The sequence below is a fragment of the Cryptomeria japonica genome, chromosome 6 (genome assembly GCF_030272615.1).
Source record: "Cryptomeria japonica chromosome 6, Sugi_1.0, whole genome shotgun sequence".
Classification (NCBI taxonomy): domain Eukaryota; kingdom Viridiplantae; phylum Streptophyta; class Pinopsida; order Cupressales; family Cupressaceae; genus Cryptomeria; species Cryptomeria japonica.
In genome coordinates, this window is record NC_081410.1 from 205391552 (window position 1) to 205405300 (window position 13749).

The 13749-nt window shown below is 39.2% G+C and overlaps 1 non-coding gene across 1 annotated transcript; it reads right to left on the reverse strand.

Annotated features, from left to right (window-relative positions):
- Window positions 1–8640: 8640 nt before the first annotated feature.
- LOC131069865 (U6 spliceosomal RNA) lies at window positions 8641–8743 on the reverse strand. The gene has a single exon (XR_009112243.2). It is a non-coding gene; the product is annotated as a U6 spliceosomal RNA (small nuclear RNA).
- Between the last annotated feature and the right edge of the window lie 5006 nt (window positions 8744–13749).

Genomic DNA, 13749 nt, shown 5'->3' on the forward strand with positions numbered 1-13749 from the left:
TTTATTGAAAATCAAAAACAAGAATTACAAAGAGAACCAGAGCCCCATAGCCCCAGAAAGGAACTAAAAGCCCAACCAAAGACCAGCCAACTTCATAACTATACATGTCCTCAGCAAAGATCTTATACAAGTCTTGACAGTAATCCGGGGAGAGATGCTCCCAACCTTCAACTTTTCAATCACTACCATGTTCTGAGGCCCACCTAGCCAAATAATCAGCTGCTCTATTCCATTCATGAGGAATGTGGATGAAAGACACCTGGTCCATCATAGTACTAATTTGAAGAATCTGGTGAATGATCCCTGCCAGCTGCCAATGAACCCCACTCACCTTCTGCTTAATCAACAGGTTAACAATAATTTGTGAATCCGATTCGCAGATAACCTTCCACCATCCCAACTCCAAGGCACACTCTCGGGCATAGAAAATTTCTAATCCCTCCATAAATTTATTAGACTATCGCCCTTTATGCATCGAAAAGAAGAAAACCACCCCCCCCCTCCCCCCAATACGACTCTTACCAACACCACCAACCCCAACAAGGCCCGGATTACCCATAGAGGAGCCACCAGTGTTAATCTTGATAAACTCATCTTGAGGGGGCATCCACCTTCCCACACTTTGAACCTTCTTCATAGCACATCTTACCTCTCCTGACACAAGCTGAGGCGAGAGACAACTCTTGCAAACCCAACCTACTCACAATATCCGCATCTATATCCAGAGGAAAATTCACCTCACATTTAGCTTCCACCGTCTCCCGAATCATAAAATTCTATTCCACACTTGCTGAACTAACAGTTTGACCTCCCTAAAGATCCTCCTATTCCTCTCGAGCCAGATCTGCCACAGTATGAAAATGGGCCCAATATGCCAGATAGTCTAGAGAAAGGAGGACAAGATAGGAGGTCTGCCCATATTGCTCCAAAACTCCACCAAAGAATCTGTGTGAACACAAGGATGCTTCCACACCCCCCACCAGTAATGCCAAATAAGCAACGAGAAAGGGCATCTGAAGAATAGGTGTGAGGAATCTTCCTCCCTATTACCACACAAAACATAGATGGAAGGCCCCAAGAATCCTCGCTTGCGAATATTGTCCCAAGTTAGGTATCTATTCAAAGCCAAAGTCCAAGAAAAATAGTTACACTTTGGCCAAGAAAAATTATTTCACATATATTTCCATCAATGCATCTCCCTCCCCTCCAATCTACAGGACAACAGCTTCTGGTACCCACTAGCCATAGTAAAGACGCCCTTAGGATTCAGAGACCAAGCAAGTCCATCCCTACCCTTGAGGGAACTACAATGTCTACTCGCCAAAATGCCATGCAACTCAACACACTCTTCATCCATCCCAACAATCGGGCACCCATTAGGAGCCTTCTACCGCTCCAACTCCAGCCGCCCACACCTATAAACAACCTTGAAGTTGCTCACCCTAGACCACCCTGCCTCTAGAAACCTCTGGCAAAGATTCCCAAGGTTCAGAAACTAATCAAGGATGGGGGGTATCCATCCCAAGAGTCATACCAAAAAAGGACCTCTTCCCCCCTCCTACATATCCAAAAGAGTCCTTCCTTAATAAGAGAAGCCCCCTTCTTGAGAGTGCTCCAAATCGTTGATCATTTTCCCTCAAGCGGGTATCTTGCAATTTCCTCCTTCAGGATCCTCTGCATATATTTGTAGGTGAAAATCCTAGCCCAGTCTTGATCCTGTTCAACACACCACCTCTAGTATAATTTAGCTACCAAAGCCTCCCCAAATAAAATTGACTACCTTAAACCAAGCCCACCCAACTGTTTTGGGCTACACACCAAGTCCCAATTGACAAGACACCATTTGTATGAGGACATATTGCTTGCCCATAAGAATTCCTTGCTAGAGAGTCCAATCCCTTCAAGAACCACTTAGGGACCACTTGTAGCATACATCGATAAATCGAAAGAGCCTGAACCACTAACTAGATCAGTTGAACCCTCCCAGCAAAGGAAACCATTTGTGTGTCCAATGTTCAACCTTCATGCGAAATTTATCCAAGATACCCTGTCACAAATCCCTGGGAGGGTTACCCAGGAGAAATAGGAATACCCAAATCAGTCAAGGGCATAGAGCCAACTTGGAATCTCAAGATATGAGCAATCCTCCACTGAATAGTTCCACGTGTGTTGAAGAAGAGGATAGAAGATTTACCCTCATTGATCAATTGGCCTGAAGCTGCAAGATAAACATCCAAAACTTTACGCAGATTAGTATCTTCTCTGATCCGAGATAATCCCATCAGGGCCATGTCATCAATGAACTACAAATGAGATTGCAGCTGCAAGTAATTACCCTAGCTCCAACCTTGAATAATACCCAGACCCACATTATGCTTAATCAACCTCCCCAAACCCTCAGCCAAAAGAATGAATAAGTAAGGGGAGAGGGGTTCCCCTTGGCGAAGACCCCTAGAAGCACCAAACAACTCAGTATATTCTTCATTAATTAGCACTGAGAAGGAGGTAGATGTAACACAACTCATAACCCATTGGGTCCATTCATCAGCAAAGCCAAAAGCCCAAAGGATCTTCTAGAGGAAGGACCAACAAAATCTATCATAAGCCTTAGCCATATCCATCTTAATAAACATAACTTTTTCCTTGGAGGTTGCCATAGAATGAATGGTCTCCGTAGCAATGACCACACCATCCAAGATTTGGTGACCTTCCACAAACCCACTCTGCTCCTCAAAGATGACATCCCCAAGATAACTATTCAACTTATTCACTATCAGCTTAGAGATGATCTTATAAATCACATTATAGAGAGAGATAGGGTGGAACTGGCCTAACCGGTTAGCCCCATCACACAGGGATTAGTGCAATGAAAGTCGCATTAAAAGCCCGAAGCATCTGCTTATTCCTCTAGGACTCTTGGACCACTTCCAATAAGTTCAATTTTATAATATTCTAGAAATCTTGAAAGAATTCAACCAGAAACCCATTTGGTCTAGGGGCTTTTCCCTTCCTCGTGTGAAAAACAATCCTCTCAAGTTCTTCTAGAAAAATAAGACCCATACGCTGCTCATTCATCTCCCTAGTAACTAGAGAAGGAATGCAAGCAAGAACCTGATTCTCCTCTTTTGTTTCCCCCTGAGAATCATCGCTGAAGAGGGGTCGAAAATACTGTAAAGACTCCCTAGAAATCTCCTGCAAGGATAAAAAATGCTCACCTCCATCATTGACCAGAACAGGAATGGAATTGCCATGTCTTCTTGCTTTCACTGAATTGAAGAAGAAAGTAGTATTCTTGTCCCCTGCTTGAAGCCAATCAATACGAGCTCTTTGTTTCCAATATATTTCCTCCCTAAGCTCCCATCCCTCTAAAGCCTTGACAACCTTGTCTTCCTCCCTAAGAAAGGCTTCAGACAAACCATGCTCTCTAATTTCACTGGTGATGCCATTCAACACTATTTGAGCAACTTTCTTAGCATGAAAAATGTTCCCGAAACACTGGTTGTTCCACTGTTTAAGCTAAAGCTTAACAAATTGCAGTTGCTTGGCAAAAGTGTACATAGCAGTGCCAAAGGCTGGCGTCCCTTTCCTCCACCACTTTGCTACATGATTTTGCAAAGAAGGATCCAGTAACCACATAAGCTAGAATTTGAATGAAGTAGAGTGAGCGACTCGAGCAGAATAAGATACCAACTTAATGGGCTAGTGGTCTGACCCTCTCCAGTCAAGAATCTCAGAACATGTGGACCACCCCACACCAACCCAAAAACTAGAAACCAACAAGCGATCCAGACTCTCTGCAATCCAATACTTTCCTACCCTCTTGTTGTTCCAACTAAACAAACCATTACTAGGCTTAATGTCAACAAGATGCAAAGATGATATACTATCCCGAAAAAGGAAAGAAGAAGGTTCCAATCGCATAACACCACCCTTCTTCTCACTCAACTCTAGGATGACCTTTAAATTGCTCGCCATAATCCAAGGATGAAAAGGGAACAACCTTCGCATAAAAGAAATATGAGACCATAAATTTTGCTTACCTTGAAGATCAGTGGGGGCATAAATGTTAGAAAACAAGATATATTCCCCAGTCTCAAGACTAGAGGCAACCCCGGATAACGAAGATTTTGGAGGAAACCCACCAAATATGAGGAATCCTCAAGGGGTTCCAAAGACAGGCCACCCCTCCAGAGGAGCCAACTGGCCCAATACATTGACACTGGCTTCTCCCCCATAGCTTTGGCACCAAATCCAACATACTTTCCACAAAAAGTTTTGTTTCCTACAAGAAAAGGACATCAGGAGAACGACTCCTTATCAACTCCCGAACAACTTTTTGTCTAGGGCCATTTTTCAATCCCCTCACATTCCATGACAACACAATCATTTCGGGGGATTGGAAAAATGAGAATCCAGAGTCTTTACTGACCCTGACTCAACCAAATTCTCCCCCATCAATTTGATCTTATCCAAATCCTTCTTTCTGCCAACCTTTGAAATCTTCTCCATTGCTCCTTTCTTAATGTCCTTTTGATGAAGACCCAAATGTAAGGCGATCTTGTTACTTTTGACCCCAATAGGCTCCAATTTTTGATCTACAAGAGAACCATCCCCCCGAGCCAACTTCACTTTAGCACCAAAAATGGGCCCCAACTAAGCCACTACTGGCCGATCCATCTCCATTTGCTGACTCCCAGCTACTAGCAGAGCCTGGGTAGAGTCCCAATTCACACTATCAGGGACCAACCTTGATGTACCCTAATCCAAAGGAATTAACCCTAGGTTCGTCTTCTATTGGGTAAGGTCGTCCAAGGTTTCAAATCTATTAAAGGTATCCTCCTCCTATCTCTCCTGTAGGGGCCTCTTTTGTCCCCGATTCCTATTCTTTGTCTTAACTGGGACAAAACCATCAGCACCCACAACTTCATTAGACATGACAACTTTTCCTTTGTCAGCCCCATCTATGTTACGAGTCAGTTGTTGAGGTTGGTGCACCACCGGTTTATACCTAGGACACTTGCACTGGAAATGACCATACTCATGACATAGACGACACCAAAATGGTAAAGTCTTATAATCCAACTACTGAACCCAAGAATAAGAACCTACACACATATCTATAACATCTGGCAGAGGCTTACTCAGATCAATTTCAACACAGATACAAGCAAAAGTCATTACCTTTCTCCCCAAGGTTTGCGTTAAGGATCCAACTGACCTCCCAAGCACTAAAACAAGCATCCACAACACATCCTCCCGACAAAATTCCATCGGAGAACGTGGTAAATGAACCCACACTGGGACCCTATTTTGGAGCTCCTTCGAAGGGTTAAACCTCACATGCCAAGGTTTGATGAACAACCCCACCTGGTTGTAAAAATATGACCCGCCTTTAAAGACCCTATTGCGATCCTCCATGCAGTTGAATGTAACCATGAAGTAGTTGTTTGCCAACAACATAATCTCCATTTCCCCTTCTGGTGCCCAAGTCCTCTGAGCCCAATTCTCTAAAAACTACAGAGAAACCCTCATCCCCAAAAACTTGCAATATAACGAGTGTTTTGAAAAGTATTCAACATCTTCGGCTATCATCTCTGGAGGAATAACCAACCTCGGCCTCTCACTGCACCTCTCCAAACAACCATTAATCTTCGTAATTCTAAAGCCACCAGCACTACCAAACCCCGAATCTGAGGCAAAAAGGTTATTATCAAAGGTCTTGACACTTTGGGATGGGGATTTTAAACCCACCGCAGCACAAAAATCCATGGGCCACCAATACTAGATATAGCACCTCGTGAAAAGCCCACACCCCGAAAAGAAATGATCAAGCGCTCCACACACCCTTGCAAGGTACCAAACACCCTCCCTTCCAAGCTCCACCACAAGGCAGATCAGACCCTCATCGCCCTTGCCCACAGGCAGACTACGAATCTGCAGGAAGCCTCGAGCCCCTGCCGCACACAGCACCAACCCACCTCCCACAACCTCGAGATCAACCCCTCCCTGCACCAACACTCACCTCCCTCCCACCGACGCACTAGCACGTAGACGCTTCTCACGAGCTAGGGCTTCAGTGCCTTAGCCCGAGCACAACAACCCTCCGCGCATGGCTCCATCCTCCTCATATTAATTATATTTTTTATACATATTTTATTTATATTTAAATTCTAATAAATTGAAAATTAAGATTAATTTTATTTAATTATTTATTGACTTAATAAACTTATTATATATTAATATAGTTGTTATTTATTATTAATTTTATTAATTTTACTATTATTTTTTTAAACATTTAGATTTTATATATTTAGATTTGTATTTTTATGAGCGTTAATTTATAATTATAGAAATAATATTTTTTATACACTTATATGATATTTTAATTATTAATCAATAATCGATATATATTTTTATTTAATATCATATAACAAATAAAAAATTAATTTAATATTATTTTATAGTTATTTATTTAGCAATTTAATATTATTTTCTAATTATAGCAATAATATTTTTTTAGTTGATAATCAAGTTTGAAAATAATGTATGGATATAATAGAACGATTTGGATTAAATTAAACTTAGTATGGTTGTTGGATAGAAAATTAAAGCTTCTTAATTCATTTTAGAATGTAATTATTAGCACATAAAAGTTATTAGAAGGTTGTGAGGTTGAATGGGCCTTAGGAGGACTTGACCTCATATTGTATCAATATTCAAGAACATATAATTAGAATAGTATATTCATAGTAAGGTTGTATGTGAAACTAAAGAAAACTGATTATGGGAATAAGAAAAATAATGGTATAGTGTAATTTAAGACTCTCAAAGGTGAGAAACGAGTACAAACAAGAAAAGTAAGAAAGAATATATAATAAATCAATTGCAATAGAGTCAAACCAACAAATATTTTGTAAGTTCATACATACATTCAATGAAAAATGATTCCTATGTAATCTCCAAGTATTTCCTTCTCTTGGCACTCTCTCCAGTACAAAATCCAAATTACTAATTAGTACAATTATGAATGACATGCTGAATATCGTAGTTACAAATAATTTATGTTTTGATCCCTTAGATGTCTTTTATCTTGACAAGTATAAGAAGATAAGGGGACTAAAGGATAGTGCATATGTGACCAAAAAACAAAATGAAATTATACATGTCAATAAGAAATAATTTAATATTCTATTAAATTTTTTCCAATGGTACAAAGATTAATTAGTGGTGCAACCTATGCAATCAACTTTGTTGATGTGCCAGTTACAAATTGGTCGATGACTCTCCTTATGGACATACTCATATACTCAAGCAAGATTTGAATGCCATATGGTCTCTATCTCCCTATCGCTCTCCTTATCCATTCCTCTCTCTCTCTCTCTCTCTCTCTCTCTCTCTCTCTCTCTCTCTCCCTCTCTCTCTCTTTATCTAGATATCTCACCATCTCTTTCTACTTTTCTCTACATATCACACTTCTTGTCTCTAATTTTATCTTTCTATTTCTCCCTCTCTCTCCCTCTCTATTAATGTATCTATTCCATCTCTATTTGTCCCTCTCCTCTCTCACTCTTTATCTCTCCCTCTCCTTCTATCCATATCTATCTCCTTCTACATCTCCATCTCCAACTCTATCTTTATCATCCTCTATATCTTTATCTCCTCACCCATATCTTTCTCTCACTCTTACTCTTCCCCCATCCATATCTATCTCTCTCTCTATTGCAAACATAACATGAGCCTATTGGTAATGGAGCCTAATTATCTTCCCAATTTAGAGGTTTTATCATCTCTCACACTTTCTCTCTCACTCACTCTATCTCCCCCTATTTTTCTCTCCCTCTCTTCATGTCTATTTGTCTATCTTTTCTTCTATTTTTTTTTTTCTATTTATCTCTCCCCCTTTATCACTTTATCTCACTATATTTATCTCTCTCTCTTCCCTCTTTCTATATATCTCTCCTTCTCTACATCCCTATCTCTCTCTACCTCTCTCTATATCTTGATGCATTTGTATCCCTCTTCATCTCTACATCTATCTTCCTCTCTCCTATATATCTTTACCTATCTACCTCTATCTCTTCATACTTATTCTTCCATCTCTCCTTCTATCTATATCTTATTATCTCTCCATCTCTCTATACCCTTATATCTTTCTCTCTCTACCTCTCTCTATGTATCACTTCCTATCTCTATATTTATCTTTCTATCTTTCCCTCTCTATTCCTCTCTATATATTTACTCCTTCCCTCTTTATCTATCCCTTTATCCTCTATCTTTTTATCTCCTCATTTTCCTTCTCTCCATATCCCTCTCCCTCTCCTTCTCCTTCTCATTCAATTCTATCTTCATCTATACCTCTATCTCCTTACTCCTATCTCTCTCTCTTCCTCTTTCTATCCCTATCTATTACTTTATATCTCTCTCTCTAGATTGCAAACATAACATGAGCCTTTTGAGAATGGAACATGATTATCTACTTGATTCAGTGCTTTACACATTATTGGACAAACAAAATTATTTGCTAAATCACCTACTTGATGTTTGATGTGATGTAGTGATGTAAGCAGATAATAGAACACAAATATTCCTAATTAACCCTCCAAAATTTCAAGATTCAAGTTATAGAATAAGTAAAAATTTAAAAATTTGGACCATTTCTCGATTTATGCGTGTCATCCTTGCGCAGGGGCCATGCTAATCTTCTCTGTATAGTTCCAATTTTATCGGATGTCTCCGAACAGACATTTGAATGTTAGTACAAAACAATATATGTACTGCTCAATCATTAACGCATAGCGAATGTGGGAGTAAAGCCACGTGTGTCATTCCTTCCGTCGCCTCCTTGGGAGTAGAGACAAGGTAGGTTGCGCTACTATTAAAGTACCAACATCAACAAAATTAAAAACTCAACTCCTGCTCCAACCAAGACAGATACAAACATACCCTCACCCTCCCTTGTCTCCACACAGGATCAAATTACGGACCTTGAGGTTATTGTTTTAGTTTTATGGAGTCAGTTTACAAGAGTGACACCATTGTGAATAGCATGTCCCATTGTTTCAATTTTCTTGCTAATGATGATAATCTAGGCTTCTTTAAATGTTGTATACAGATGGCCACAACGTTGCGCTTCCTTTCTCGTCCACTGATTCTAGAAAGACAAAACCACTAACCACTGTGTAGTTCGGGGATGTAGCTCACATGGTAGAGCGCTCGCTTTGCATGTGAGAGGTACGGGGTTTGATACCCCGCATCTCCATTTGCAATTCATTTTTCTATTTATCTAACCTTTGTTTACAACATCTGGATAATTCATCACTTAAGATGCTTTATCTTTGCACCAGTGGTCTAGTGGTAGAATAATACCCTGCCATGGTACAGACCTGGCTGGTGCACTCCGTGGAGCTTCGACTTCCAGTAATTTTTGGAGGAAATTTGTGCCAGTTTAGGCTATCCATTTTACGCCCTTTCAAAACCCTAATTTCTTCTCGAGATCAATTTTAAATTATTTGATACAAACCCTCCTCTCCTTTCAAGACTCTCTCATCCTTGCTTTACCAACACTCAACATCAATTCAACCCTTTATATTATATTATCACAATTCCTTAAGACATTGCTAGCACATAAACCATTTTCTGCATTCATCTTGAATAGGAATATACCAACATGTCAATTTCACTAAATTTAAAACTCAATTTATTTACAATGTATGGCTAAGTTGTGCCATAGTTGTTCTTAGCCTAGTCTTGCTGCTTGAAATCCAATTTTTGATGGATAGATATTCTGCTCAATATTATTTTGTTTTCTAGTTTAAATATTCTTATCTAATTTGTGCTATGGCAGCTTAGCATTTGGGTTGTTTCATTGGATCCTCATGATGGGTTGGTAGTCGTGGTGGATAGTCATGGTGGACAGGCTCTCTTGGCCATAGAACAATAAGTATTATAGTTGTCCATATGTTTTATAATATTGCTTTATGTAGGACAGATTGAGAGTTAACCTGCAAGATAACTGAGTGCAGCAAAGTAGCCATGAACCCCACTGATTCATCTGTTTATGCCTTGGAACCCAATTGCTTAATTATAGCCGCTTGTGGGAAATGGATATCAAATTGATATGGGGTACCTTTAATGAAGATGTCGTCTACGTTCCACCTTTGTTGTTTGCTCTTCAGTTTAAAAAATAGCAGTTTATCAACTACTCTGTTTTTCTAATCGAACTGCTCTATTTTGGTTGGGGATCAAGGGAGTTGACAATGAACTATTAGCTATTTTGGGTATTTAGAAAGTTATGAGAATAACGACATGGTTTGGGGGTATTTATTAATTAGTGTAGACACCTAAAATTGTCATGTCTAATTAAATAAATATTTTTATTTATTTAATTATTTTAGCTTAATTCTTCTATTAATTAAATAAATCTTTATTTATTTAATTAATTCATTTATCCTCTTCTAGCCTTGTTTCTCATTTAAATAAATACATTTATTTATTTAAATTACCCTTTTCCTAAATTAAATAAATATCTTATTTATTTAATTGATCCCACTTCTTCTATTAATTAAATGAATCTTTATTTATTTAATTAATTCATTAGCCTTTTCTACCCATGACACATGTCATTCATCTCTTAATTCATACACTACCTACCCTCTCATTATTTTATTATTTTCTTTACCTACCCTCTAATCATAGCCGACCTCTTTTACACCTCTCAATCTTATCCCTCCATTTCATATAGTGTCTTCTATATAAGGAGATGCTTCCTTCATTATCAACCCAAACTACTTGATCAATTGACTACACTACGCTTTGCACTTGCATATGCGATCCTACTAGCAACCACATTTCCGTTCTTTGTTGAGCTCTTGTGCACATAAAATCTGAGAGCAAATATATCAAGCAAGATCAATGGAGATAGGAGGAATGGAGATCCAAACCCTATTGGACATGTGATGGTACAATCTTTGTAATTTCATTTGATTTGCATTGTCTTAGGTAATCTTCATATGTTATGGTGGATCTTTGTTGTTGTTAGGCTAGGGTTTTGTGGTTGAATCTATTTAGTCTTTCAACATTGTTGTTATCCATTTTCACCATATACATTTTGGCATACCCGGTGGGACTCTTGTTCCTTTTTGCATTTAACATCCTTATTGTAGATTTTGTGTCTTGAAGTTGCAAATCTAACATTTTCGAAAGCATTTTGATATTTTTGCGTCTGCGTAATTTCGGATCGCGTTTTTTGGTTTTTTGTCACGTCTGCGTACTTTCGGATCGTGTTTTTGATTTTCTGTCGCGTCTGTGACATGTGGAATTGCATATGCGTCTGCGACATTATTTCACTTTCTTTTGCAGATTCTGAAAATCGCATCTGTGTTCCCTTGTCATGTCTGTGGGGTTTTCAGGCGCGTCTGCGTCACGAAGCCATGTTTGTGTCTCACAGAAGCGCGTCTGTGTTTATGATACCCACGTCTGTGCGCACTGATTTTGTTTTTGGGGGTTTTCATTGATTCAATTTTTTTTTAGTCATTCAATTTTTTAGATCTGGTTTATTTTGAGCTAACATCTTTCAGATCTAGCTAACGAAATTGGTGCAGCTTGTCTTGAAAGCAAAATCGTTTAGTTGAAGGCCCCTACTTCACAAAGTCTTTTGGGTTTAAAATTTACCTAACTTGTGTGCTTGCAGGAAGAGGTGATCATTTGAAACAATCCAAACTACTAATAGATCTTTGTTGCAGGGCCTTGGCAAGGGTTTTTGATATTTGTTGTGTGCCTTGTTTTCATAGATTAGCAAACACTTCAATTGGTGCACTAAAATTGAACCATTGTCTTTTGTGTCTTGAGCAATAGGCTCTTTTTGTTTAATCTTTAGAGGGCTTGTCTCCCCGTGTGGTCATTAGGACTACTAGTGAGGAGAGACCGACCCAAGTGGTAGCGAGGAAAACCCACCTCTTCCGAACCACTATAAACAACTGTATTCATGGTGAAAACTATGGATAATGTGTGCTGATTAGTTCATACTAGCACTATGTCTCCCCATAAACGCGTTTGATCAAATTTATTTGATCAGTTGTAGGACGTAACCCCTATCGGCTGGGAGCCTTCTATATTTACAGAGCTGAAAGTGCCGCATGTATGGCCACACGAGCGGATGCCCTTACTAGCACCTTTTTGTTTTAGAAGCCAAAATCCTTCTAGTTGTTGAGGTAGGAGGTCGGACCTCTGGTAGCGGCCCACACACATACGATTCTTAGTAGAGATACAAAGTTTGCCACAAGGAGTTTTTGTGGGGACTGATGCTTGGCTGCCCCGAGAAGTGAGTGCCAAGGGTGGAGCCAATGGGGTCAAGCATCTAAGTATCCACTCTAAATAGCATAGCCTTGGGGGAAACTCCATGTGGGATCAACAATTATTGTCTTGGCCAACCATAAGAATTGTGCTTGACTTATTTTGAACAATCAAACATTCAAGACCAAACATCAAAACATTGTGTCTTTTGTGTCTTCAAGTGTATGCAAAACAATTTTACATCAGACAACACACTTTCTTTGAGTAATTTTTGAGTCTAAAACTTGCAAACAGTGAGTCCTCATCAACACTGCGTCCTCTTGTCACGAAAAACAACCCAACATTCAGATTTGGTCACAACAAAGCAACTTCACAGATTGGAAAAAATTGCACAAATTTTGTAGAAACACGTCTGTGTCTGACATAATAGCGTCTATGTCATATAACCACGTCTGTGTTCTCAGAATCAACATTGCATTTACAAAATCTCAAACTCGCGTCTGTGTTAAACAGAACCACGTTTGTGACAGGAAATCGCGTTTGTGCAGTATACAGGCGCATCTGTGTTCAGAATTGAAAAACTTTTATAGTCTAGCAAACAAACACAGTCAGTTTCGAAATTCTTGAGCTTCCTAGGTTATTTCTCCAGGGTTTCATCTAGCATTCAACCTGTCTTTGGGTCTCACAAAGTCCATCATTGCTTTACACCTTACATTACATTCACATTTGTCTAAACTTGAGTCAAAAGGTCACTTGCTTATCCTCATCATACTTTGTCAACACACTACATACAAAAACATTTTTCTAAGTGGTCCCTCATCAAGGTCTATCACCTTTGGGTCTCATTTGGTCTTACTTAGAGTCAAGGTCAACTTACCTCATCAAGAGAAACTATCATCTCTTTGGAAGCCACACCTACTCTACTACATACATACTTGGTCTTACACTTTGGACATTGCAAGTAAACCTTAGATTCATTTACATTCCATCCAACTCTTGGTCTTCCATACTCTTTCCATTTTCATCTAGTCTCACACATCTTGGTCAATACCTAGTTCATGGTTGAAACCCATTCCCAAAAATCTAGGAGAGAAACTAAAGAGGCTCAAGAGTCCACAAACATGAGTTCTTATGAGTATGACAATGATATCTTTTTCAATTCTGATCATACTACATTACCTGACATGGATGCTTATAGAAACGTTCCAAATGTTGAGAACATGGACACTACAAACAACAATGATACACACAATGACAATATGGACAACTTCTCCGTACATTCAGCAGAAGTGGAAGACACCATTATGAATCCCCATCTCAATCGATTGGTTGAGGAAATAATGAGGAGAGATAGACAATATTTCTTACAAGTGATGGCACAAAGTGGAGCCAAGATACCTCATGATTTTGACATGTCTCAAATAATGGAAAATCGACCTTTGCAACAACCTCACCTCA